Raw genomic sequence first — 27,300 nt, forward strand, 5'->3', positions numbered from 1 at the left:
CGTCGGGAGCGGCGGGCGGGCGCGGGGCGCGCAGGGACTCGCGGGCGCAGCGGCGGCGGCGGCGGCGGCGGCGGAGGGATCTGCGCCGGCACTCGCTCGGCCTCGCGCTTCGGCCTCCCCGGTCCGCGGACGGATCCGGGCCGAGCGCGGCCGCGTTCGCTGCTGACGGGCGCCGGGACGAGGCGCAAGTGGGCGGGGTGGCCGCCTCTCGCGACAGCCGCGCCGGCCAGGCCCGCCCCTCGCGCTGATTGGCTCGGGCTGCCCCTTCTCGGCCCGTGATTGTTCCGGGTCCCCAATCCGATTAGCCCCCGCCCCGTCCACGCCTCCCCGGGGCTGTCGATCACGCTGGAGCCGCCCCGTCCCGCCTCGCGGCGACCGGAGGGGCGGCGCGGCGGAAAACCCGGGGCGGATTCCCGGTCGCTTTTGTTCCCGCAGATCAGCGCGCAGTATTGTTTGAGGTGAAAGCCGGGCGTCCGACCTTCCCGCTTGACTCCCGGGCGTCGCCGTAGGGAGGAAGAGAGTATCTCCGAAAAGCTGCTGGAGCGGGGGCTCCGGAGACGCGAGCCGTGGCGCGGTTTTCCCTCAGCGAGGCTGTGTGACCTTGGCCGAGTCGCTTGGCCTCTCTGAGCCCTGGGCGCCTCCTTGGAAACCGAGGGTAACCCTCACCGCCCCGGGGAGCGGGAGGGGGCTCGCGAGAAGGTCGCGAGCTCGCAGACGGCCTGCGCCCGCCCGTGCGAGCCGGCCGGCCCGCCTTGGGGCGAGAAGGGAGCCGCTCTCTCCGCAGACCTCGCCAGATGCGGCCATTGTTAAGTCAGCCGGCTGTCAGCGCGCGAGGACCCCGGGGCACGAGCAACGCCCCCTCCCCGCCTGGCCTGTGCGCGGCCCCCACCGCAGGTGGAGGGGAGGCCGGGGCACCCGACCCCCGTGAGTCCTACAGCGGCAGGCCCGGCCCCGCAGCAGTGGTCCATTCTCCCTGCCCTTCCCCCTGGAAGTGGGGCCGTCTTTCGACTTCTGGCGACCTACGACTCATCCGTGTGTGCCAGGCGCTGAGGCCCTGCCCTGCCCGCCCTGTGGAGCCTACACCCTGGTTCTGGGCAGCACACAAGAGCAAGGCACGGAATAAATGCACGCATTTCTGCAGGACGTGGTCCAAGGTGCTGGAAACTTCCTAGCAAGACATTCGCCAGCCTTGGGACCTCAAGGCTGAACAGACTTTGCAGAGCCACTCGAGGGAGAGAAGGAAAATGTGCTTCCCACTCCCTGACCCCTCTCCACGCCTTGGGCAAAATTTCCCAGAGCCACCACGGTGTTCTTGGTCAGTGAAGGGAGGAGCAGGCACCCAGGTGGCAGTCCCAGGCAGTTGAAAATCCACATAGGCAGGAGGGGTGAGGCTGGTCCCCGCTGGGTCTCCCTGCCTCACTTCCCCGGTACAGTCTACTGTCTACAAGTAACCACGTCAATCCTTGTTCACTCTGACCTCACCTTTTCAAGTCATTCCAGGGAAGTAGCCACATTCCAAAAGCTACGATAGGAGAAAGGAAAATAATATGGAAATCAGGGCAAGTCAACACGTTTGCCTCCTATTGGTTAATTAGGTTCCTTGGAGCAGAAAGATCTTGGGACCTTATGGCGCTGAGGTTCCTCCAGGGCAGCCCCACCAGGATGTGAAACCTCCAAGCTGTGGTGTCAAGCTGACCTTCGTTCCAGTCCCAGCTCTGGCCAGCTCTGTGACCTTGGCCCTTCACCCAACCGTTCCAAGCCTCAGTTTCCTCATCTATAAAAGGAAACCAGGAATCCTGCTCCCGGCAGCTAGCAGAGATGCTAACCGGCCCTGGACAGCTGGGGAAATTGAACCACAAGTCACGATCGAGGTCCCCCAGCTCCTGACCGCCTTCTCGTCCCTTTTTTGCTCTGCCGTTTGCTGTTTAATGTGTGTACTGGACAGCGTATGGATTAGGGTGTCCTTGTAATAGACGGAAAAGAACAAGCAGAGACTCCCGGTGGAGAAGGCCGTGTAAAGACAGAAGCAGAGATTTGGAGCCAGGGGTCGCCTGGAGTCACCAGGAGCTAGAAGAGGCAGGAAAGATCTTCCCCTGCAGTCTCTGGAGGGAGTGTAGCCGTGGGACACCTTGACTTTGGACCTCTGATTGCGGGAGAACACTTCCGTCGTGTTAAGCCCCAAGCTGTTTGCTGTGGCCACTCCAGGACAGTCTTACAAGTCTCATTTCCCCTCATCCGTACTCCAGCTCAGTTTAATCCAGCTCAGTGGATAATAAACCACTACCCTGCGGGAGCACACCCCACAAAAGGTTTGGGGGCCTCCAAGAAGAATGACACCCAGCTCCTCGACTTTAAGGAACAGACGCCTGGACTCCTGTTCTGGAAGCCGATGGCCGCCCATCTGTGGGAGCTTTCTATCAGCACACAGTTCCCTTCCCCAGGAAACAGCCAGGAGCCTCCTGGAGACTAAAGTGGACGGTGACCTGCCAGTCCCTCTGAATGCTAGAAATGCTGTCTCTTGGGGCTGGCCTTGCGGCTGTGGTTTTCTCAGCCAGCTGCTGCCCAGGGCTCCTTCCCTAAAACAGCCTCCAGCCCCAAGCTGTTTGGAGCTGGTCCCTTTCCCTGACTTCAGGTGGGACTTGAACGTTTCTCCACCTTCTACAGAGTGGAGGGCCTGAGGATCTGTGGGAGGAGGCCGGGGAGGGGAGCTCAGTGTAAGTCCAGAGGGTAGGGCGTTCCTCCACGTGATCAAAGGGGCTGTAGGTAAAAGGGAAGCAGGCCGTGTGTTCAGATGAGAAGAGATTCCCGGTACAACGCTGTGTGGGACAGCAAAACTCACTCCCAGGAGTGAACATACCTGCCACGTGCCTGACTCGGGCCAGGGACCGACAGTACAGTGGGCCCTGCCCTCGGCAGCTTGCGGTCTAGGGCCAAACAATATGTCTGTCTATGTTTTCCAAAGGACTGGAGTGGAGTATAAATTAATACTATTGTTGAGAAAGAGAGAGAGAGACTTGGGATTCACCCCAAATGCCCCAGAGAAGCGATTTTGCAATGAGGATGGGCTGTGCCTGGGATGACTTCCTGTGTCCGAAGGGATACGGAGTTGCCGCGGTCCTGGAATGCGGTTGAGGCGAGAGCTCGGCCACCTGGACTCCAAGTCCAGCACCCGGCCCCCATGGCCCCGCTTCTCCGTTCTCTCGTAGAACCCAAGCCTAGGGGAGGAGCCTGGAGGCCATGTTGTGGTAGGAAAATGAAAACAGAGTGCAGGTCGCGAGTCCCATCAGCAGGAGAAGTCCTTGAACAGTGGGGCAGAAGTACGCACCCAGGCTCCCTCCTGGATCCGCCGCTTTACCTTCCCTTCAGGGTCTGTCGAGGGGTGTGCCTGGTCTCCAGTTGGAGACACGTGCTGATGTGCGTTTTTCCTTTATCCAAGGCCCTGTGTTTCTGACACAGAAAACAAAGGGACCCCAAACCCCTTCCGTGCAGGCCTTACGAAGTAGGTCCCTGATCTCACTGAAGGCATCATTGCTCGGTGCCTCAGCCCCTGATAGCCTCTCGTGATGGCCACAGCTCTGTGAGCCTGCTTCTGAACTGCTGTCACTGTTCACGTTTTACAGATGGAAAGGTCATCGTGGGCCCAGGGCCATGCAAGTTTATACGCGTTGGAACCAGATTCTGACCTGAGTCAGTTGCCCAGAATCTGCCCCTCCCGGAGGAAAGCGTAAAGGTAACTTGTTTATTCGTTATTTCTGCAAACCAGAGGCTTCAGCCATTATCTGTTATCTGCCGCATGCCAGTTTTCCTTAGCCGTGGCCTCCCACAAAGTCCACCTGGAGTCGTAAACGGGCAGTTGTCCCAAACAATGCCTGGCGCTGATTCTGCACAGACACACATTTTCCTCCAGGGCAGACTTGCTTTCTTAGGTGTCTGTGGCCACGGCGGGAATTACCTGGGCTCTTATTTGAGATGGTGGTTCCTCAGCCTGACCCCGGGTACGGATCCAGACTCCCTGGGGGTGGGGTCTTGGACGCCACATTTCACCAGCTCCCGTGTGACCCTTGTGTGCACCTCGTGGAGACGTTTTGCTGTCAGGCTTCCCGTGTGCTGCTTTGGACCGAACAATAGCAACCACCAGAATAATCAGTTAAGTCCATATCACAGGCCTGCACCTTGACCGGGATCCTCCCTGTTACAGATGGGGAAGCTGAGGCACCATCCGGGGCTCGTGGGTTCTCGACAAGTCCTGAGCCTTATTTGTGTCGTATGTCTGTTCAGTTTTCACATTTGTTCGTTTCCCACACCACAACGAATTCACTGCTGCTTTTGGTTTTGTGCGTTTTCTCTTTCCACCATGGAAATTTCCAAGCATACCCAAGGGTCAGTCGACTAGTGTAGTGATTCCCTGCGTCCCTACTGCCCAGCTTCCTCAACGGTGACATTTTGCCATTCCTGGTTCATCTGTTTCCCCCACCCTGCTCTAGCATATGTACATAATTCTTCTGGACTATTTTAAAGCAAGTAAGTTATGGATTTTATATATATAAGTAATCAATAATATACATATATATTGTTTTGCCTGGTCATGAGGTAATGCATGCTCCTGGTACAGAGATTATATCTCACTAGAAAACGATATAGAACTCACAAAGAATCTCACTTCTCAGTCATAACCAACGTCAACATTTGAAAGTACATCTTCCTAGACACTGTTGTATTCATATGTATTTATGCACACCTATTTTTACAGGAGCAGTCTACTCTCCACAAAAATAGGGCCGTTCTCCACATTTTGCGATCTCTTCTTTCCGCTTAACAACATATCCCAGATGTCTTCGCCTGTCACGGACTCTCTTCCAAGTCCTGGTTTTCAAGGGCAGCCCAGAATCCCTTTGTTTGGGCGTACCGCAAAGTTTTCTACTAATCCCCTATTGCTGGACATTCAGCTTATTTCTGTTCTGCTGGCTGAGTTTCAGAAGGCAGTTCTGCTTATCCTGGACCTTGCACCGGGCTGAAACCCGACCTGCCTCCTCCAGATCCCCCACGTGTTTCCGGGAAGTACGAGCAGGGCTAAAGCGGAGGAACTGGATTGCTTCCCAGTGCCATCCCGATCAAGGCTTCACCGCCTGGCTTGAAGTCTCAAGATACAGACCACACCCAGACTCAAGTCGGGCTGAAAAACACATTTCGAGGGCAGGTAACGTATTGTTTGGGTGACAAGGTGTAACTCTGAAATATGGGAGGATTCCTCTTCAACAAACACACCAGAGCTCACCCAGCCCAGTAGAGCCTCCTCCTTCAAGGTGCTCACCCCAGAAGGCCAGCTCCTGTTGCGATAAAACTACGATTGCTTGAAAATATGCACGTGAACTCCTCTTTTAAAGCTGCCTCCACAGTCTGTGTAAATAGTTTTTGGAGACACTGTAGGCCAGGAAGTCTTTGTGCTTCAAGGTGGATTGACATCTGGAAACAGTCCGTACTGCAGACAGAAGAGTCTACTATGTCTGGTTTGAACAGAAAGAGATTTATTAAGTTACAGCGGGGGCCTCAGAGTGTGTGGCAGGATTGGAGAACAGATGTGGATACCATTTTTCTATCTTCCTCTTTTTTTTTTAATGAATTGCCTGTTCATGTTTTCTGCACATTTTTCTATCAGGTTTTGGGTCTTTGTTTCTGTCAATTCCTAAGAGTTCTTTATATATTAGAGCTATAAAAGCCCTTTATCTGTGATTTATGTTGAAAATATTCTGTCCCAGTTTGTCAGTTGCCTTTGACTTCATTTATTGTGTTTTTACCTTGAAAAAAAGTGTATTTTTGTGATCATTTTTTGCATCTGGATTTTAAGTGGTGGTTAGAAGACCCCTCCCTACACCCAGGTTATAAACAAATTAATCTGTGTTCTCTTGTATTATGTGTATGGTTTCATTTTTTTTTTTTTTTTCATGTTCAGGTCCCTGAACCATTTGGAGTTTATTCTTAAAAAAAATTTTTTTTTTAACGTTTATTTATTTTGGGGACAGAGAGAGACAGAGCATGAACGGGGGAGGGGCAGAGAGAGAGGGAGACACAGAACCGGAAACAGGCTCCAGGCTCCGAGCCGTCAGCCCAGAGCCCGACACGGGGCTCGAACTCACGGACCGCGAGATCGTGACCTGAGCCGAAGTCGGATGCTTAACCGACTGAGCCACCCAGGCACCCCTGGAGTTTATTCTTATGCACAGTATGAGGTATTTGCTTTTGAAACCCAGTTTTATTAAATGTATCAATTACACCAGGGGTTGCAAATTAAAATGCTTTAAGGCCAGGCAGAAAGTAAATGAGTGAAGGTAGGTGGTATAATAAAATAGGGTGAGGTTTGTAGGTGGTCAGGGATTAGATTTAAAGCGCGCGCGCGTGCGCGCGCGCACACACACACACGCACACACACAGTGGGTGTGTTAGTTTCCTATTGCTGCCGTAGATAAATTATCACAAACTTCGTGGCTTATAACTACAGCATCTATCCTCTCATGGCCCCGGAGATTAGAAGTTTGGAATCCAGGGGGCAGGGGGGCAAGGTAGGCTCCTTCTTAAGGCTCTGGTTAAGAATATATCCCAGGCCTCTCTCCCAGCTTCTGGTCACTGCTGGCAATCCTTGGTGCTCCTTGGCTGTAGCCACATCACTCCAGCCTCTGCCTCCATCTCCAGGTGGTTGCCTTCCTATCTCTGTGTCCAATTCTGTGTCCACCTCTTCTGACAAAGACCCCAGGCATTGGGTTCGAGGCCCACCCGAACCAGTGTGACCTCATTGGATTACACCTGCAAAGACCCTATTTCCAAATAACGTCACATTCATAGGTGCCAGGCAGACATGAATTTTGGGGAGACATCACTCAACCCAGAACAGTGAGTGAAAAGCAGAGCTGTCTGGAGCCCCCCGCAGCCTGCGTGCTCAGAGCTTGGGCCCCTTATGCTGCTGTTGGGGTCATCTACACCTGGCAATAAAGAGTCGCTCTATCGGGAAACTCATCACACTTCATTCTGAGAATCAGTCTTGAAAAGCATTGACAGATTGTCACTGGAAAATGCCCTGAAAAAAGGAAAAAGAAATCTGATGGCCAATTCTTCCAAATGTGAATAGACGGCCTGCCCCACAGCCAGTAGAAAACAAGTTTGTTCAGTATGAATATTAGGGCTTCCCCTTGGAGGCCAGGTCTCTGTTACGTTTTTTCCTTCAGAGTAAGAGGTGAATTTCTACAGATTCCTCTGTGCTGAAAGAGGGCCCATTTCATACCAGAGAAGGAGGAAGGTGGTGTCTCCCCTGCCTAGAGATGGGGGAGGGGGCTCTCTTGCGGCTAATGTCCCTGTCAGACCTCCCAGGGTAGGCAGAATTCCCAGTCTTTGCTTATCTAAACACTAATCTAAGTGAAGAGATTTTGCAGATGTAAAGTCCCAAGTCAGGTGACCTTGACACGCAGAGATTATCTGGGTGGGCCTGGCATAATCAGGTGAGCCTTAGAAGTAGAGAGTTTCCTCTGGCTGCTGGCAGAGGGGGTGTCAGCAGCGTTAGAAACGTCAGGAAGACATATGGTATCATTGCTGCTTATAAAACAGACAGGGCCGCATGGGAAGGAAGAAAAAGGTGGTCCTGACCTATAGCCAGTAGGACACAGAGACCTCAGACCTGTAGCCTCAAGGAGGTAGATTCTGCCACAGGCAACAACCCAGCCACCAAAACCTTGACTTCTGCCCATTAGACTCTGAGCAGAGATTCCAGATGGGTCTGTTCAGATTTCTGGCCCACAGAACTTCCAGATGATACATGGGTATTGTTTTAAGCCTCTAAGTTTGTGGTGACTGGTTATACAGCAGTACAAATTAATCTACCTCTGCTTTTGTTGAAGGTCTGGGGGCAGGGACACTAAGAAGGGGGGGGGGGAATGGAGACGTGGGATTGGATAATCCCATTCTCCCGCCTGCTGCACCCTCCCACCCACCCATGAGAATTTCAGGCCCTTGCGTGAGACATAGAGACACCACATGAATGGGGCTTGGGGTGTCCTTGGTGGCTTCAGAGGTTGATGGAAATCAGACATATGTCCCCTCTTCTTGTGCTTAAGCAGTTACTGAAGACGAGGGGGATCGGTGGGTCTAACCACATTTTATCCCGGTGTTTTATAGGTTTGTAGGACCAGGAGGAATCCTGGTACTTAACATAATTAACATAATCGATTCCCCCTTTGGGGTCACATCCCGGAAAATTGCATCCTGCCTGCGCCCCCCCCCCCCCCCCAAAACCAAGCGGCAAAGTTTTTTCTCTAGGTGCACCTAGCTTTGGGCAAGTCACTTCCCCCTCCCAGGAGCTCCTACTCATAGACTTGGAGGCAGCGGGCCTGGAACACGTGGCTTGCAGCAGGTGCTCAATAAACGTTAGCAGTTGGGTTGTTATGACCGTCAAGTGTAACGCCTGTTGCACTTCACCCCACCCCCATGTCACTAAGCTGCATGACCCAGGGCAGCTCTTCCAAGTGCCCTTTCCTCATCCTGTCACAAAAGTGAGGACCAGAGAAGGAGCTCGCACAGCTCCGGCCACACAGGCACTTCACCCGGGCACAGGTGCCCGCTGCCAGAGCAGAGCCTTGCCTGGAAAGGTAACCCCAGGAGCCCTGAGCATTGAGAGGCCATGTGGATGGCAAGCGCTAGGTTTCAGGTGGGGGTTAAGGTCTGTGCTGAGCAGGGCAGTTCAGGGGCTTGCAGACCATTTTGTCTCTGGCAGGCCCTGGGACTCCTGTGTCCCAGAAAACCCTCCGGCGGGAGGAGGAGAGGTCAGTGCCTGCAGCAGAGGACTCTGGAGGGCCTCTGATGGAGAGGGGGTGTGAGGAAGGAGCAGGGGGGTCAGAAAGGCCCTACTCGGGCAAGGCTGGCCCAAGGCCGTGGGAGCAGAGGTGTGGGGGGAGGGTCTAATCTTGGAAGAAGGCATCTTGGTCCCTCTAAAGGGAACAGGTGTGGTCCTCTACCTTCCCTCGCAAAGAAGACAAAAGGCAGACACGGGTCTCTGTTAGTGGTTAAACTGTGTCCCCCTAAAACATGTCTTGGAGCCGTAACACCCAGTACCTGTGAATGTGACCTTATTTGGAAGTAGTGTCTTTGCAGATGTAATCAGGTTGAGTGAGGGCATTTGGGTGGGTCCTAACCCAAGGACTGGTGTCCTTCTGAGAAGAGGAGACACACGGGAGAGGCCATGTGAAGCTAGGGGCAAAGACTGAGGGACGCCTGGAGCCCCCGGGAGCTGGGATAGGCAAGAAGGACCCTCCCGTAGAGCCTTCGGAGGGAGCAGGGCCCTGCAACACCTTGACTTTGAGCTTCTGGCCTCCAGAGCTGTGAGAGAACACATTTCTGCTGTTTGAAGCTCTACCCCCGTGTCCCGGCTCCCCGTCTGTGGTGCTCTGTTACGACAGCTACACAACGCGGACCTGGTCTCCAAGGCAGGGGTGGGGACAGCCTCTTGGTAGATGTGCAGCATGGCTGGTGAACTACCAGGAAGCCCTTCCCAGTTGTTCTCCCACTGGCTACGAAGGTTGGAAAACAACGCTTTCCCATGCCTGGCTTCCCTTGTATCCAGGAATAACCTTGTGATCCAGTTCTGGCCAGTAAGACTCAAGTCAAAGCCTGACGAGGGGTTTCTGGAAAGTGACTTCTCTCGCAGAGGGGGAATGTGTCAGGCAATCCTCTTTGCCCTCCCCATCAGAGCGTTCTGGAACACAGCACAGCCACAGTGGTGGAGGCCTTGTTCCCTTGTGATGACACACACGAGGGAGACTCACCCAGACCTTGTGCCTGGCACCACCCAGGCACAAGCTTCTTGTTTGAAAAATAAACCCACGTTTGTGCAAGTGAGTTGGGCCCTCTGCCACCTGCTGCCGAATGCCTTCTTAGCCGATACGGCGGTTTGCCCGCAGGGGCCTTCCCAGACCCATCTCCCCTCTGGTGGACCAGAGAGGTTGAGGGCAGGCACTCCAGAAGTCAGAGTGAGCAGATTCCAATCCTGGCTCTCACCCCCAGCTTGCCCCGTGTCCCCCTTCCTCTGCAAGATGGAGGCAAAAGGTACCTACTTGAAGAGGCGGCTGGAGAATTAGATGAGAGCCTGCTTAGCAGGTGCTCAAGACGCGGTGGCTGCCAGCATCTGTAGGAGCATCTGCATCCTGTGGTCTGCTGAAGACAGGAGCCCCGCAACACATGTGTTGCTGTAAACATCGGAAACGGCCGGGGTGAGCGGTATCCACGTCACCTGGACTCTGAACAAGCTCTTGCTGCCGAATGAGTGCCCTTGAGCTGACTGTGTGTGTGTGTGTGTGTGTGTGTGTGTGTGTGTGTTTGCAGCACAGACAACCCCCAGGTTGGCCCAAGCCATTTCCACGACAGAGAACAAAAATGGCAGTATATCATCACAGCTGCGGTCAATCATCACAGCTGCGGTGGGCCCCGTGCGCAGGACACAGAGTGGCAAGTCACTTTTAAAGGACAGACAGCTAGCAAGTGACAGAGCTCGGCCTTGCGTTTGGGAGCTCACTGTGCCTCCTGCCAGCCCAGCCAAGCTAAAGGTTTTGGCACCAAAGGAGGGAAGGCCGAAGGAAATGCCCGGACAGAGCACCTTCACGCCTCATTTAACCCTTGTGACATGCCTTTGAGATCAATAGATCCTTATCCTCACCTGGCAAAGGAGGCGACTGAGCCTTGAGGAAGGAGAGCTGAGTGGATGCGGGTGGAGCAGGGCTAGAACCAACGTCTCCTGACCCCCAGTCCTGCCGCCCCGTCCCCCCGGAATGGCTGCAAATGGAGGCTGAATAGAGATGACAACCCTGTGGGTGAGGAAGGTCATCATAGGGCATCTCTTCAACACGGCTCAGGTGACCTTGGAGTCACGGAGCTCACGCTCGTGGAGACCTGCCGGAGGCTGTGTGCTTTGCATTATTTCCTTCGATTCTCCTTTCGCAGATGAAGAGACTGTGGTTCAGAGAGGCCACCTGCCCTCTGCACACCACCTGCAAGGACAGATCCCACGTCCGGTCCACTGTGTGACCCTAGTCGCATTGGATGTTTCCTGACCGAGTGGAGGCCTTGCCCTCACATGTTAACCACGGCAGCTCTGGTGTGCGGTTGTGTTTGCTCGTATGTGTAATGTGTATTTGACTTCAGCTTTAGATTCTGTCTGAAGAGTGGTTTCTGAAGCTGACCGTTTTTTGAAGCCACTGGTCCATAGGTCACACGTGTGATTCTTTTCATGCATTGGCTCCTTGGCACTGAGGCTTCCTCTTTCTTACGCAGGGACAGCTTTCCACGTGGACATCTGTACGGAACTCTCAGAACCATCCCTGGCTGTGAAATACGGTAAGGCCATGCCAGCGTGTCCCAAGGGAAGTTCAGTCCTGTTGGCACACGTCTGTTGGCACCTTAATTAAACCATAAGCTCCCTGAGAATAGGGACCGACCGGTCTGATACGTTTTTGTCATTTCGAGTTTCCAGCTCTAGATGGATGCCTTGTATACAGAAGGCACTCGCTAAGTGTTTGCTGATGGTCGTTGCGACTTCCCAAATAAGTTTTTGCAATGCTTCCTCTAGAGCTCTGCCTTTTCCTCTGTAGAGATTGTGGTATCGTGCTGATTTCTCCAGTGAGTACAGAATCTTGTCTATCAGGGATGATTTATTATGTGTAATTATGTTTCTGACCTACTGCTTGCAGAGTGGAATTTTTTCCCAAAATATTGGTAATATTTCCTTATAACATAGCCTGAATCCCAGGACAGGAAAGACTTGACCTGAAGAGAATGTGGTGGTCATGTGAGGTTAACTTCTTCATCAGCAGATGAAAAAGGAGATAAAGGGACCATCAGGGGTCATCCAGCCAGTTCACTTATCAACCTGCCTTTGGAGGCTGATCCCTCACATAGAAAATAGTTGGTATGATTTACAACTTCTTCAGATGTTTTTAATGTTTTTCATTTGTGAGAGAAAGAGACAGAGGGTGAGTGGGGGAGAGGTAGAGAGAGAGGGAGACACAGAATCCGAAACAGGCTCCAGGCTCCAAGCTGACAGCACAGAGCCCGACGTGGGGTTCAAACCTCCTGACCGTGAGATCGTGACCTGAGCTGAAGTCGGACGCTTAACCGACTGAACCACCTGGGTGCCCAAAAATCCAATCTTCAGATTTTTGGTCAACTGTGTTTGGCCAAGTTTTTCTGTATTAAATGTATGATAACATTTTACGATAACGTGTTCTGTTCACATCCACCCATGCTTCTGACATCACATGTGATATTACCCGTGTAACCTGCTAACTAGCAGGTCAGAAAGTCCTGGGACATGAAGGATCCAGAATTGGTTCATGCACTGTCTCATGGACACCACTGAGGACCCAGCCTCTTTCTGTCTATACATTGCGCCCTCCTCAGGGTGTTAGCCTTGACCTTAGGCTGGTTCTCCTCAGGCTAATAAGTGGCTGCAGCTGTTCCAGGCATCACATCCAGCTTCCAACAGAAGGAGAAAGATTATCTTTCTTTGCGTATCAAGTTTAAGGGGGGAAAAAGTCTTTCACTGAAGCCCCTCTGCTCATTGGCTAGGTTGTGTCATATATCCACTGAAACTAACCACAGACAAGAGGGCTGGAGTCATCATAATGGCCCTTGATCAATCAAGATATGCCTTCTGGGACTGGAGCCTGCCTCTCCTGAAGCCCATGCATGTACAGAGTGTGTAGAAACTGGAACAAAATCAGGGGTCTCTTTGCAGATGAGGACAGTGAGGCTCAGGTCACCTGTGGTACACTCTAACTGAGATCTGTCCGACCCCAATTATGTCTCCAACGGACCACGCTGCCACGTTACGTGAGGTGTGGGTGGGGTTGTTGTCACCCTTTATCATAAACTCACTGGGCATCACCTTCCACTAGAGCCAGCTTTTGATCAGGTACGTGCTCCGTAATCAGTCATTTCACGGCTGGGCAGATACAACCAGGCCAGGCTCCCGCCTTGTCCGGAGGCCAGGTCTGCCGGGTTAATCTCCTCGTCGCCGGGGAGGACTGTGCAGCCCCTGGGTGCACTTTCTCCCTTCCCGGCCACCCCGCGGCTAGTTCTCCGGGAGCGAGGGAGGGGACGTGTTGCTTCCCAGTCCCGTCAGCCTCTCTGGGAAGTTGGCTGAGAGGCGAGGTTGGAGGGGCCATCTGTAGTGGGCGGGGGCGCCCCTGGACTGATTCACCCATCGCTGGGCCGTTGCCACGGATAACTGAGGGGTCACACCTCCACGACAGCCTTCTCACCCTCTGGCTCACGTACATGCACACAGCACTGTGCGTCACCAGCACGGACACGGGCCCGTGTGCTGCCCCAGTCCTGTGGCGACTGTGCCGGCACCCCCTTCATCGTGTCTGGACTCATTAACAGTGTCGGAAATGAGAGCAAGCTGGAAGAGCCCAGAGACGCGGGAGCCGTGGTTCTTGGCTGTGTGGCCCCAGGCGCACCACTCAGTCTCCCCGCACCTCACTTTCCCAATCTGCATGGTGGGCTGCCGTGTGGCTCGGGGACCATGGGTACGGCGGTGTGCGTGTGGCCGGCACCCGTGAGCAGTGGCCGTTTCTCACAGCCGTCGGGGTGTAGCCATGGCAGGTTCGGATGGAGTGAATTAACCTCCTGGTGGCCACCTGACCTCTTGGCATTCTCTGAAAGGAGAGCCTACGTTTTCCTGTGGGGGTGGCCTTCCAAGTCTGTGGGCTTGCTCTTGCTTTGTGCGGGGCAACAGGGAAAGCAGCCTCAAATGTTTGCTTCTGGGCGGGTGCCTTAGCTTCCCGTGGCTGCCATAACAAATGCCCACAAACTCAGTGGCTTGAGACAACACACGTTTTTATCTCACTGTCCTGGAGGCCCAAAGTCGGACACGAGTCTTACAAGTTTAAAAATGGGGTGGGGCTGGAGCTCCCAATAGCCAGAACTGCTAGGGGGGGACAGGTCTGGCTCCCCCACCGTGCACAGAGTCCTGGTCCTGCGTGCACAGGGCCGCTACAGGGAAAACGCAGCCCCGGGTTCTTCTCCCCTTGGAGGCTGCAGTAGGAGGTGGAGACCAGCACCCTTCCCTCGCCTTCCCCGAAAGACTGCACTGGCGCAGGGGTGCAGGGTGGAGTGAAAGTGTTTGGACAGTCGACAAAGACTCTTATCAAAGGCCTTCAAGGAGAGCTTGACCCCCCCTGAATGTATCCACCACATTTTGCGTGAAAAGCCGACGTGCACTTTTTAAGGCAGAGTTTCTGGCTTCCACAGCATTCCTGTGGGGGTCTGAGATCCAAGGGACGTTGAAGAGTTGGGAGAGCAGCGTTCGGAGCCCAGGCTGCGTTCTGGCTGTGAGGCTGTCCCTTCACGTGTCTGAGCCTCCGCTTTGCCAGCCTGGACAATGGGACAGCCCTGCTCACTGGCGTTGTCGCCGTGGAGACACAGCCTGGCGCCTCGAGGGGTTCCGCGGCTGGCGGCGAGGCCCAGTACCAGCAACACTGGGATTTTCTGTCTCCATCCTTCTCCCCAGGGCTGCACCGGCCACCCTGCGTTCCCGGCCATCAGCTTCCCCAGCAGCCTTTCTGTTTGTTTGGAACAGTTTCTCGGGGTCTCCTAGAGAGAAGATTCTCAGCTGAGTTCCGGCAAACGGCCACGCTACCCCACCCCCTGCTTGGAGGGATCCCAGCAGCTCCCTTGGCTGCCCAGCGAAGAAGAAGAAATGATGTCAGGAGTGTTTCTCTCTTGAGGAAGCTGGAGACTCCTTGCAGCAGGACGAGAGGACACTATCAAAGGGGATGTAGGGGGGCTTGCCAAAGCATCCTTGCACGGTGCCGTGGAAACATCCGTTTCCTCTGTCTGCCTGGAGAGGGGCTGGGTCAGCTGGGCTGGTGGTCTCAGTCTTGGTTCTCTCAGCCTGATTGTGCTCATTTATGTCACAAAACACGCACGTGGCTCAGGACCAAGGGGGCTGGGAGCCCCAGCTCTAGACTTTGGGTAGACACGAGGGGCCCTTTCTAGGCTCCACATCAAGGCTTCCCCTCCTGGCGAGCACAGAGGTGGCGCTGTCCTTCGATGCCCTGTGGCACTGACAAGCAGGGCCCATGGTGAGCTTAGTGTCCACAGAAGACGCTGAAGGGCCTCCGCTCTGGAATCGTGTGACCGGAGCTTGAATCCGGGCTCCATCGCATAGAGGCTGTGCGGCCTCAGGAAAACTGCCCAGTCGGAGTCTCGGTTTCCCAACCAGCAGAACGGTGGTGGCAAGGTTCCTGCCTCCACAGGTGGTCGTGAGAGCAGAAAGGGTCCCAGTTGGAGGGCGTTCCGCACAGGTCAGTCCGGACACACGGAGGGGAGATCGGAAGCAGGAGCCACCGCTATTTCAGTCACCTGACTATGAAATCGAAAGATCGGACAGTACAGAAAACGTCAAGGGAGAAGAAACCCCAAAGTGTTCACAGCCCCAGTCCCCGGAGACACGCGCTGCTAGCTTTCGTTAGGTGTCCCTCCAGCCTGTTTCTACGTGTGCGTGTGTGTTTCGTGGGCTCAGATCACTGCTGAATGAGCACAGCCTGTGTCTGTATATGCGTGCTAGTTTTTCTTAAGACCCGGCATGATGTTGCTTAACCCACTTCTTTTAAACTTAAAAACGTATCAAGACCATTTCCTGCAAATCATTACATTTTACCATGTTGCATATTTTCCCACACTTTGATGTTTCTGAAATAGGGATGTGTTTTAGAATCGTTGTCAAAAGAAACATCCCAGCTACTTCTCTCTTTTTCTCCCCTGAAGGGGGTTATGAGATAGGCGATCCGTGTGACAAATGACAGCGTCTCAGACTCCAAAAAGCATGGCGTTCTGAAAGATGCCTTCTTACAGGCCACGTGGTTCTCTTTGGTGCCTTTGCCATAATTAACTTAATTGACCTCCAGTTTTGGACATTTTAGCTCCTTCTGGTTTCCTGCCATTATCAACAATGCTGCAAAAGAGAACGTACGGCAGGAAATCCATTCAAGTGGGTCACTGACCCTACAGGGCAGAAGCTGGATGGAGAGGTCAAGGTCACAGCCAGCCTCCAGTGACCTTCTAGGGAGGAAGGTCGGAGACGAGTGGCTCCTTCGTGGCCGGGGTGCGGAGAGGCCCCGGGTCAGAGGGGTGATGCCCCGCGCAGCCGTCCCGTTGACTCGCCGCGCTGGCTTTGGGCTGGGGCTTTCCCTTCCCCACGCGGAACAGAAGGCTCAGAGAGAGGCCCCTTGTCAGCGCCAGGCACAGCTCGCTCAGAGTCCACGTGCTCCGAGGCAAGAGAGGAGAGGCTTTCTCCTTTTCTGGAGTTCCGTCTCATGCCTACGTTTCGGGTAGGATGCTATTTTTAAGCGCCTGGCACAGTGGATTTGTACACCCCAGGGGAGGAGGGGGACTCGACGCAGGGCAGGGCTGGGCAGGCAGCAGGCATGGGCGCGGGCAGGGGGGCTGCATTTGCTCTGCTCTAACAATGAGCCGCGGCGGCTGTCACACCCACAGCCGGCATTAATCACTTCCTGCCTTGCCTTCCCCAGCAGCTCTGACACAGGAGGCCACGCCCCGCTTCTGGAAAGCGCCCCGCTCAGACTGTGAGGGTGCTTCCAGGCCACGCTTGCTTCCTTCGTCGGGTCCGTGCCCCACCCCCCCACGTGTCCCTTTTGCCCGGCTCTGGAGACCGCATGGGCTCCGGCCACCACCACAAGCGGGTAAAGCGTTTTGCAGGCTTTGAGGCGAGGCTGCACCCGCTCGGAACGTTGGCAGTTGTGTGGAGCAGGCCACGCGGGGCTGGGCGTGATGCCCAGCTGGGTCAGTCTGTCACCCAGGGTTTTGGGGTTGCGAGCAACAGAAATCGACTCTTGCTGGCCGGGGTTCAGGGGAGGGGGTTACTGGGTGGAGACGGGCTAGTTTACAGAACAGAAGGGGAAGGTGGATGATGGATTAAGGCTCAGACAGGAGCCGCACAGCGCCCAGGATCCAGGAGTGAGATCAATAACCGCCTGGGGGGAGAGGAGGTCAGGGTGCGGTGCGGGCCCGTTTGCTCCATTTTGCACATGAGCGACTGAGAGCTGGAAAGGAAGGGACTTGCACAGGGCCAGGTGGCTCGCTGGAGGCACAGCCAGTCCTGTGTAGCGGGACCAGGTCCATGAAGACGAGGGCCCCCGCCAGGGCCCACCCTGGAAAGCTCGCGGGTGTCACAGCAGGAGCTCCTATCCTGGGGCTCCTTCACCTCCCAGATCTTGACCCCTCAGGCCACACATTGCTTATTTTGGATTGGCAGGCAGCCCACGCCCGAGGCGGAAGGAGGGGGGTTGCTCAGGCAGGACCGGGGTGTGACTCACTTCTGTCTGCCCAGCCAAGTACCAAACAGAGAGGCTGGCAAACAGGAGCCAGTCCACAGCCACTAACCAGCAACCGAAACCCTGCTCAGAGTGGCCAGGCCTCGACTTACACAGAGGTCACCAAAGGATGGCCTTGGCAGGACGCCAGTCCTTGCCTCTCTGCTGACCACCCTCGAGCCCAGTCGCCAGCATCTGCTGCCGTGATGGGCCCCTCCCCTCCTTGTTCTGGCCACGGGACAGGCTCGATGGCCTTCCCTCCCCACACAGAGTCAAGCATGCGGTCCACCTCGCCTAGAAGGCCCTGCCCCGGTTTCCTCCCAGCCCCACCAGCTTGGCATGAAAGAATTCGGGCTCTGCAGTCAGAAAACCACATGTCTGTCTTCACAGCTTCCTGGTGTGGATCTTGGGCAAGTTGTGTGGCTTCTCTCTGCCTCAGTTTCCTCCTTTGTAACACGAGCCCTCCCTTGCAGGATTCCTGTAAAGATTGGGAGTAAGGTGGGCGAACACCAGTGCTTGGCACAGGATAGACGCCGGCTACAGTGCTCACTCTCCGCCCGAGGCCTGGCATCTCCCTGCAGGACCGACCAGCCTGGAGGAATGTTCCAGGCCCCGGGGTTGCTCTCTCTTGTGCTGACAGTCACCTTGATCTGGGTCATTTGGATAGCACTTTCCAGATGCTAGCCTGCATTGCACTCGTGGCAAAAGGGAACATTTTGGCTGCTTAAACCCAAGCCAAACAAAAAAACTGACTGTCATCATTCTTGCCCTCTAAGGGGAGTGGCAAATTCGTACTGGGGATGCTGGCCTGGGGACTTTGGTTAGCCAAGAGCAGAGGAAAACATGTCATTTCAAAGCACCAGCTAGTCCTTCATGCTGCTGACGGCTGGAGTCCTGCCTTAGCCAAGCATTTTAGTGCTTCCTGTCTGTATGTTACTCGGTACTCTCTTGGCTGCAAGTGATGGAGATTCAGTGTGAATCTCTAAAGCAAAAATGATGTTCATTGGCTCACTGACTGGAAAAGACAATCTCCCCGTGAGTCAAGCTTCAGGTACGGCTGGATCCAGGGGCTCTCCTTCTCTCTGCTCTGCTTTGCTCTGTGTCGGCCTCGTTTTGTAGATACCCAGGCACACATCCCATCCCACATGCCCTCATAAAATGTGACATTAAGGGCCCCCAGGTGGCTCAGTGGGTTAAGCAGTTAAGCGTCCAACTTCAGCTCAGGTCATGATCTCACAGTTTGTGAGTACAAGCCTCTCGTCGGGCTCTCTGCTGTCAGCATGGAGCCTGCTTGGGATTCTCTGTCTCCCTCTCTCTCTGCCCCTCCCCCGCTCACTCTCTGTCTCATTCTCTCCCTCAAAAATAAATAAACATTTAAAAAATAAGTAAAATAAAATGTGACGTTAACACACTTCCAGCAGGAGGTAGGGTTTGTGGTCTCTCCTCTTGACCTTGAACTTCCCTTTGAACTTCCACAACCAGTAGAAAGTGGTGGAAGTTACATGTGATTCCAGAGACTAGGTCTTAAGAGGCATGTAGCTTCCAGCTGCCTTGCTCTCTTTGGGGACACTCGCCCTTGGCAAGCAGCAACCATGCTGTACGGAAGCCTGTACCAGGCTGGCTTTCGAGGGGAGACCACAGAAAGAGGCCCGTGTGGAAAAGGACCTGAGGGCCCCGCCGACAGGAGCTAGGCTGGGCCTGCAGTTAACTCCGGACTCCAGCTTTTGAGACTTGCAGTCGAGGCCCCGGACGTTGTGGAGAAGCAAGGTCCACACCGTGTTTAGTCTTGACCCACCAAATCCATAAGTGTAGTAAACGGTTGACTTCTGTCAGTAGGTCTAGGGTATTTTGTTGCATCGCCGTAGCAGCTGCAGTAGATTTCATGATCCCTACAGCTCAAACTCTCAGCTGAGGAGTGCCAGATCTGCCCTCCGCCAACACCCAGCATCCGTTCGTAGTCAAGATGCAGATTAATTCCGCTCGGGCACGAGTCTTCTCTCTATGTGGTTGTTGTGGCCGGAGGGGTGAGGAGTCCTGGTTGCTTAGGCTCAGTCGCGAGCCACGCTCCGGCCTGGCGAAGGATGGGTACAAAGATGGCCTGGTCAGGACCACCGGGAGTGGGCCAGCGGTGGCTCAGGAAGGAAAATTGGGATGCGGCCATTGGATGAAACAGGGAACCGTTCTGGAATATACAGGCAGGTCCGCAGCTCCCTTATGAATTGCTCTCCTTACCAAGAAAGCGATTTCTTTGTTAAGGTGTATGTGGCGGGTCGCTGGGGAGAGGAACCCAGAAAAAAGAGTTTTTCCTACCATACTTTGGTAGGATTTGGAGAAAGCAGAACGCCAAGATATGCGAACTGATACCTGAGGTACCTGTGTCTCACCTGCGTGAGGACCTGACTTTTTCCAGGGCCTGCTCTGTGCTTAGCATTGTGTTTGGTGTTTTGTCTACACACTCGCTTAGTGAGCACAAAAGTCCTGGAGGGCCAGGACTGAGCCTCCAGGACAGCAGCTGGCATGTAATGGCCTGTAGTAATTAGGATTGCCTCTTGGCTGCTAGAATGGGGGCCAAAATAGCGGCGGATTAAACAAGGGAGAAGTTTTTTCCTTTCACAACTGCCCAAGACGAAACAATTCAGGCTAATATGACAACTCTAGGTGATGTTTTTATCTTGTTGCTCTGTCGGGGCAACTGGCTGGCTCAGTCTGTAGAGCATGCAACGCTTGATCTCAGGGTTGTGACTTCGAGCCCCACGTTGGGTGTAGAGATCACTTAAAAATAAAATCTCAGGGGCATCCAGGTGGCTCAGTCGGAGAAGCGTCCGACCTCAGCTCAGGTCATGATCTCGCGGTCAGTGAGTTCAGGCCCTGCGTCGGGCTCTGTGCTGATGGCTCAGAGCCTGGAGCTGCTTCAGATTCTGCATCTCCCTGTCTCTCTGCCCCTCCCCCACTCGCACTCTGTCTCTTTCTCTCTCTCTCTCTCTCTCAAAACTAAATGAACATTAAAAAAAATTTTTTTAAATAAAATCTTAAAAAAGAAAAGTCATTATCTTGTTTCTCTGCCAACCCCAATATGTAGTTTCTATGCTGAGATCTAAGCCAGCTGCTCCAGCTCCTGCCAGTGCGCCTGCATTCCAGCCAGGGCAAAGAGGGAAGAAACGGGACGTAAAGGGCACCCCCTCTTCCTTGTAAGGACAAGGTCCAGAAGGTTTACTCATGTCTTCTGCTTATATCCCATTGGCCGGAACTTAGTCACATGGCCCCAGCTAGCTGCTAGGGAGGCTGGGAAATGTAGTTCTTAGCCAGTGACCATGTGCCCACTGAAACTCAAGGTTTGTAGTGCTAAAGAAGAGAGAGAATGGCTACTGAGTGATAGCCAGGAGACTCAGCCTAAGACACTCAGCTGTAGAGCTGGTAGTATTCCCTGTGGGAGATGCAGTGTGGCCGGAGAGCCAACCTTCCAACGGCTTTCATCTTGGCTCTGCTCTTTACTAGTGGTGTGACCTTAGTCGCGATTGTCTCAGCCATAAAGTAGGGGCGACAATAACACCACGTTTCATCGATTCGAGGATTCACGTATTAACGTCTCTAAAATGGGGATGTGTTTGCAACTGAGGACGTGTTGAACTGGCCGCGTCTTTCATTCGAAAGAGTATAGAACAGAACAGTGTGTCTTACAACTTACAGGTGTCTTGTTTTGAGGATAAAATGTAGAATATACATATCTACTTATTAATAGAATTATCAATCAAATACAGATGTCAGTATTCATAGTTTTCACCGATCAGTGCCAGGATCATGGTAAGAATGCAGTAAATGCCAGCCTCTGTTGCTGTCAAGGATCCCCCGTGGGGAGACGGAAGGGGCTCAACCAGCTGGGGCTGACGTAACACCCAGGGCTCAGGGAATCAGCTTTAGCACCCATCGTCCAGCAAGGCACGAGGCCGGGAGGTCCTTCCTCCACCCCACACGCCCCTCGTGTTCTCAAATTCAACTTTGCAGTTGATGGCTAGGTGGAGGGGACAGGGACCAGCTACTTATTATCTTAGTTTCTCGGGCTGCCACCATAAAATACCACGAACTGGGGCGGGGAGTGCTTATAAACACCACATGTGTTTCCCCTAGTTATGGAGGCAGAGTGCAGCATGGTGGGGCCCTGGTGACCTCACGGGAGGGGGGGGGCAGAGCTGGGGCAGCGGGCCCCCTGCTGACTCCTTCCTGAAGGCCCCGCCTCCTCACACCGTCACATGGGGGGTGGGGTTTTGACATAAGAGTTGGGAGAGACACAGACATGCAGTCCGTGATACTTACCTTCCTGGTTTTCCAACCTGAGCCCTGGATGGGTTTCCTGTGGCTGCCACACAAATTGCCACCAGCTGGAGGGCTTCAGACAATAGAAATGTATTTTCCTGGTCCTAGAGGCTGGGGTCTGAAATCACGGTGTGGACAGGGCCGGGCTCCCACAGGAGGCATCAGGGGTGTGTCCTTCCTGCTTCTTCCAGCTCCTGGGGCTCCAGGCGTCCCTGGGCTGGTGGCCGCGTCTCTCCAATTTCTGCCTCTGTTGCCACCTGGCCTCCACTCTGTGTCTGTGTCCTGTCCTCTTTTTGCAAGACGAGGGCCCACTTTAGGGCACACCCCGATCCAGTGTGACCTCCTGCAAATACCCTGTTTCCAAAGAAGGCTACATTCTGAGGTCTCAGGGAGAGGCGGATGTTGGGGGGCGCTGTTCAACACAGGGTATCCCCTCACTGCAGTCTGTCCCCCGCCTGGCTTCGGTCGATTCCGCTCTTCGCCTCCTCATTTTTGCTTTTTTCCCCGCTCCCTGCCACATCTGCCGGTTCTGCGTGGCGTCCCTGACACCGGCCGTTGAGAACATTCTGTTCCACGCAGATGGGAAAGGCGGTACCCAAGCCGTTGTGCTAGCTGCTGCTAAAACATAATAAGCTCGAGAAGAGATGAGGGGAGATAAGCCTGAGAGAAATAATTAATAGGAAGGAATGTCACATGGCATGAACTCACTCAAGCACAGCAAAATTTGTCACCAAAGATTTCCTCGGAGCTCTATTTATTATTTTATTTTGCTCTTTCAGTAAACATTCCGGTTAAGCACCGACTTGTCCAAGCACAAAGAAATGGCATAAGAAAGATTTTGAGTTTGGGGTATTGGCTTTTTTCTCTCTTGGGGCGAAAAGCAAATAGACGAGTCAAATGGGCAGTGAGCACAGGTTGCAGATGGGGTGGGTGGTTTTCAGCCAGGGGACGGAAGACAGCCAGCCTCTCAGAGTCCACGAGGGCAGTTAATTGAAGTCAGCTTCTGCGTGCACTTGGGCCACTGTGATGCGGTGATGTTTTTGGAAATGTTTGAAAAGCACCAGGCACTTGGTTTTATTAGAATTCTGGAAAAAGTGTTCTGAGGTCAGGTTTAATTATTTAAAAGCTGGAAGGGATCTGAAGAAATCAGACATAGCTCAGTGGCCCCCAGACCTATTTTTTTTTTTCATGCTCCCTTTCTTATTCTGAAATGAAATTCATAGAAAACGTGATCTATCTACACACCAGTTGCAAAAAAAAAAAAAAAAAATCAATATGAGGCCTTAACTGTAACATAAAGGAAAAGTCATCTAAAATAAAACAACATGGATCTCGAAGGTAAATGTTTGGGTCTGACCACACTAGACAACGTGATGGCCAGAGGCTTGCACCACAGAGAGAATGTCGGTGACACAGGTGTGTCCCACAGAGGCTCAAACACCACGAAGGCATTGCTGCTGGCAATGCGATTTTCCGAAACGGTGAGCAACTCTCGGCAAAGTCCAAATGGAGGTGACAGTTTCCCCTTGACCGCGTGGTAGTCGCAGTCCCAGATGACCCAGCGTCTTGACAGCTCCGTGAAAGACAGACAGACAGAAAACGGAGGCAGGTTCTAGACCCACAAACTACAGGAGGATTGTTCATCCACATGACGGTCTGGTGGGGCACTGGGAAGTGGAGGAGGTTCTTGGGGGACTGTCCCACTCATGGATCCCCTGCAAATTTCCAGAATGCTCCATAGGGGGCAGCAGTGCCCCTATTGAGGGCCACTGATGTTTGGGGTCCCTCATGTTTTAAGGTAAGCAAAATGAGGCTGAGAGATGGGATGAGGCTTACCGGGGTCACACGGCCACTGAACTGAGCGTCGGAGCAGATACCTGGTCACCTTAGCACAGGCTTTCTGGCAACAGAGGGCCCTTCCTTCCAACACTCGGTCCTTCCTGCTGAGAAGGCGGGGGTGGGGTGGGGGGGCTGCTTCTAGGCTAAGCAGCCTCGTGAGCTGTGGAGTCACCGGAAGTAACATCCTGGAAGGAGGAAAGAAGGATCCCCCGGCAACCCTGACCTCACTTTAAGGCAGTGAAGTGTTGGGAACACAAACTTTGAAGCCAGAGAGACCCGGATCGGAGTCCTGGCTCTGCTGTCAACTGCCTGTGTGCTATCAAGCCAGTTGCTTAATTGCTCTCTGAGCCTCGGTTTTCCCACCTGTGAAATGGGGTTAAGAATGTCACCCACCCGTAAGGTGGTTGAGAGTACTTCGTGGGAAAGATGCATGTGAAGTGCTTCCTTAGCCCAGAACCCGGGCGACTAGGCAAGTCCGGCTCGGTGATCACGACAGCTTTGTAGCGGGCCTCAGCCTGGGAGGGGGGGTGGGGGTGGGAGAATTTCTTTTCAGTTAATCCTGCCCTTCGTTCGTTTACAATTCAGTGCTTTTTAGGATAGTCAGACAGTCGTGCAGCCATCGTCACTACCTATTTTCCCGAACGTTTTCGTCACCCCCGAAAGAAGCCCCATTTCCGTCAGCAGTCACTCCCCACCCCCTGCCCTCAGCCCCCGGCAACAGCAGATCTACTTTCTCTCTCTGTAGATGCACCCCTTCTGGACACTGCATGTAAGTGGAACCCTGGAACAGCCGGTCCTTTATGACTGGCCGCTTTCACTCGGCATCGTGTCTCAGGGGCTCGTCCCCAACCGTAGCCTGTCAGGACCTCCTTCCTTGTTGTGGCTGGATGATACTCCACTGCTCTGACAGACCACACTTGGTTTATCCATTTATCGCTTGATGGATCCCCCACATCCTGGGCTATTACAAACGGTGCTCCCCTGTAAGAGCACTACCCCCAGCATGTGGTAGGTACTGGATGAGAACTAGCTGGCTCTATTCCGAATCTGGCCTTTGTCTGGGGTGGAAGGACACGGATGGGACAAGCCCAGCTTCGGATCCAATTCCATGAGTCCCCATGTACCTTAACCTCTCTGCATCTGTGTCCTCATCGAGCAGATGGGCAGTTTCAAGGAATCAAGAGAGTGTTTTGTACGTGACTAGCCCATAGTAGGTATTCAACGTGTGGTCTCTCATTTGTCTGAGGGCAGCCCCTTCGATGCCTTAATCGTTCCTCTCTGGCCAGGGCAGAAGCCAGCTCAAAATCGTAGGATCCAGCTGGGTTTTGGGGAGGGGCGCTCTGGCACTGGCTTGTGCACATCTCTTCCCAGCTCTGCAGTCAGTGACACTGATTGGTAGCTTGAAATCAACCCAGTGGGAGTATTTACACCCTGGGAATCGGCAACCCTTCATAGGAGGGCTTCCCTCCACGCTGAGAGCCTGTTGTTAACCATTAACCGGCACACCACAGGTTCTAGTACTTTCTGGCAGACTGGCCTGGGTGGCGACAGGCCAGAGGGTTCAGGAGGGGTCAGGTGGGACAGTCCGTCTCAGAGATGCTGTGTCAGACACGGTTTTCTGCCGCGCAGCCCCTCCCGCTCCTAGCCTCGGGTCTGGGCACCCACGGTGGAGGCGGAAGGGAGGGGCCTGGCCGTGGCCCACAGGGCCTGGGGTGGGGGTGCTTTCCTCCCCTGTAAAAAGTCTCACCAAGCACGAGATGCCCTGATGCCTACAACTATATAGCACCTGTCATGTTGTGTGTGTAGACCAATGTGCCAGGCATGGGGTGCGAGGGCAGAAAGAAAGGGGCGGGCTCCTCAGTGGCAGTATTGTCCCCCGAAGCTGCCTGACTCTGGCCTAACTAGTAGGCCACTAAACAGTAAAGACACTCTGTTGTTCAAGCCATATTTAGTCAAATATTCTGCTACCTGCAGCCCGAATCCTCCCGATACAGATGCCAACATAGGCAGAGAGGAGACTGGGGTTCCGAAGAGGGTTGGGGGCAACTCAGAGACACCACCTTCAGATTCGGGAGGCAGAACTGTGCCCTAGAGCTGGCCAGTCAAGGAGTCTCCCCCCGATTCAGGCAGCGATCGGGAAATGGAAGAGTTGTTGGAAAAACATATCAGCCAAAACCGACTCACAAAGAAGCAGAAAGTCTGAACAGTCCTATAGCCAACGATGGTATTGATCAGTCAACTCAAATCCTCCTGCAAAGAAAACAGCAGCTTTAGTGGTTCAGTTGGTGGAGCACATGACTCTTAATCTCAGGGTCATGAGTTCAAGCCCCACCTTGGGCATGGTGCCTACTTAAAAAAAAAAAACAAAAAAAACTTTCTTATATGATAAAGCACACCTACCAAAATGCTATAGCAAATATAATTCTTCACGGTGCACATTCGAGGCATGTCTTTAAAAGCAGGGACGAGGCAAGGACGACTCTTGTTTCTGTTCGATGTTGTATGGTGGGAGTGACCAGCATAGGGGAGTGAGAAAAGTAGTAAAAGCTATCAAGGTTGGAAAGCAAGAAACAAAGCCATCATTACTCTCAGACGACGCGATTATTAAAACCTCGAATCTACAGAAAAGAAATAATTTGGAAATGATAAAAGAGTTTAACAAGGCAATGCCCAGTAATTAAACCCAAATCTAGAGCCAAGGGAATGGTAAGTGAGCAGCATGGCTTAGACAAGAGGCGGAAGAACAGAGCCCATCGCCGAGCCACCTGTCCCCCTGGGTTCTGCCGAAGGCCAAAGCTGGAGCAAGAATGGGGGTGGGTCTGGTTCCACCTGGTTGGAGAGGAGGCACGACCGGGTGGGGAGCAAGCTTTTCCTGGTGCTGGCCTCACGGATCCCTTGCTTCACCCTCTACTGCTCCCAAAACTACCGTCTCTGGGTTTCTTCCAGTACAGCTAGCTTGCCACCAAACGGTCCGCTTAGATTCCTTCGTGTTTGCGAGGAACAGGCACACCCAGACCCGATGACCTTGCTCAGCTGCCAGCAAGCGTCTCTGAACCTTTCTGCTGCCGTTTCCGTCTACCTGTTGCCCTCTCGCCCTCACCTCCCCAGAAGGGAGGATCTGTTGAACATGCACATCCTTCACGTCTTGTTCTGCTTATGCTGCCGCCTAACAAACTATCCCAAACCCGGTGACCAGAAGGAAGACAAAAGCATGCGTTATGGTGACAGATCTGTGACCCGAGCAGGACTTGGCAGGGACAGCACGTCTGTGCTCCATGTGAATTCGCGTGAGGCAGCTCAGCACCTGAGGGCGATTCAGCGACTGGGAGCCAGGATCGGCTGAAGGTTCTCTCATTCACAGGGCTGATGGGACCTCACTCAGGCACTTACGTGTGACTTCTCCACGGTGGCTGGCTTCCAAGAGCAGGCATCCCAAGAGAACCAGGTGGAAGGTACATCACCTTTATGACCCTGCACCAAATATGGGATAGGGTTGCTCCCACCATTGTCACAAGTCCACTCCGACTCAAGGGAAAGAGATCTAGTCCACACTTCTTTTGGGATGAGTGGAAAAATCCTACTATAAGAAGAACATGTGGTTGGGAGATATCGTTGGGAAACACAACCTGTAACTCCCCTGCCCCGCTCCTGGCTTCCCCCCCTTGTCTGGAAAACCCATCCTCTGTCCGTAAAGGAAGCCCGTGCTCCACTTGTAATGCACTGTCTCTCCAGCCACGGGGATCAGGCCAGGAGTGGGCATGTGACCTCAACGAGCTTGGCA

General features: G+C 53.7%; 1 long non-coding RNA gene across 5 annotated transcripts; it reads left to right on the plus strand.

The window, feature by feature from the left end:
* Nucleotides 1-662: 662 nt before the first annotated feature.
* On the plus strand, nucleotides 663-24,797 carry LOC125916443 (uncharacterized). 5 transcript variants are annotated; one of them, XR_007455911.1, is made up of 5 exons: nucleotides 663-2,632; nucleotides 3,621-3,730; nucleotides 4,977-5,197; nucleotides 11,305-11,367; nucleotides 24,265-24,797. It is a non-coding gene; the product is annotated as an uncharacterized LOC125916443 (long non-coding RNA). The 5 variants fall into 5 exon arrangements; XR_007455910.1 differs by lacking the exon at nucleotides 24,265-24,797 and adding an exon at nucleotides 14,546-20,913; XR_007455909.1 differs by lacking the exon at nucleotides 24,265-24,797 and having other exon boundaries at nucleotides 11,305-11,472.
* Nucleotides 24,798-27,300: the final 2,503 nt, after the last annotated feature.

Source organism: Panthera uncia, assembly GCF_023721935.1.
Source record: "Panthera uncia isolate 11264 chromosome E2 unlocalized genomic scaffold, Puncia_PCG_1.0 HiC_scaffold_20, whole genome shotgun sequence".
NCBI lineage: Eukaryota > Metazoa > Chordata > Mammalia > Carnivora > Felidae > Panthera > Panthera uncia.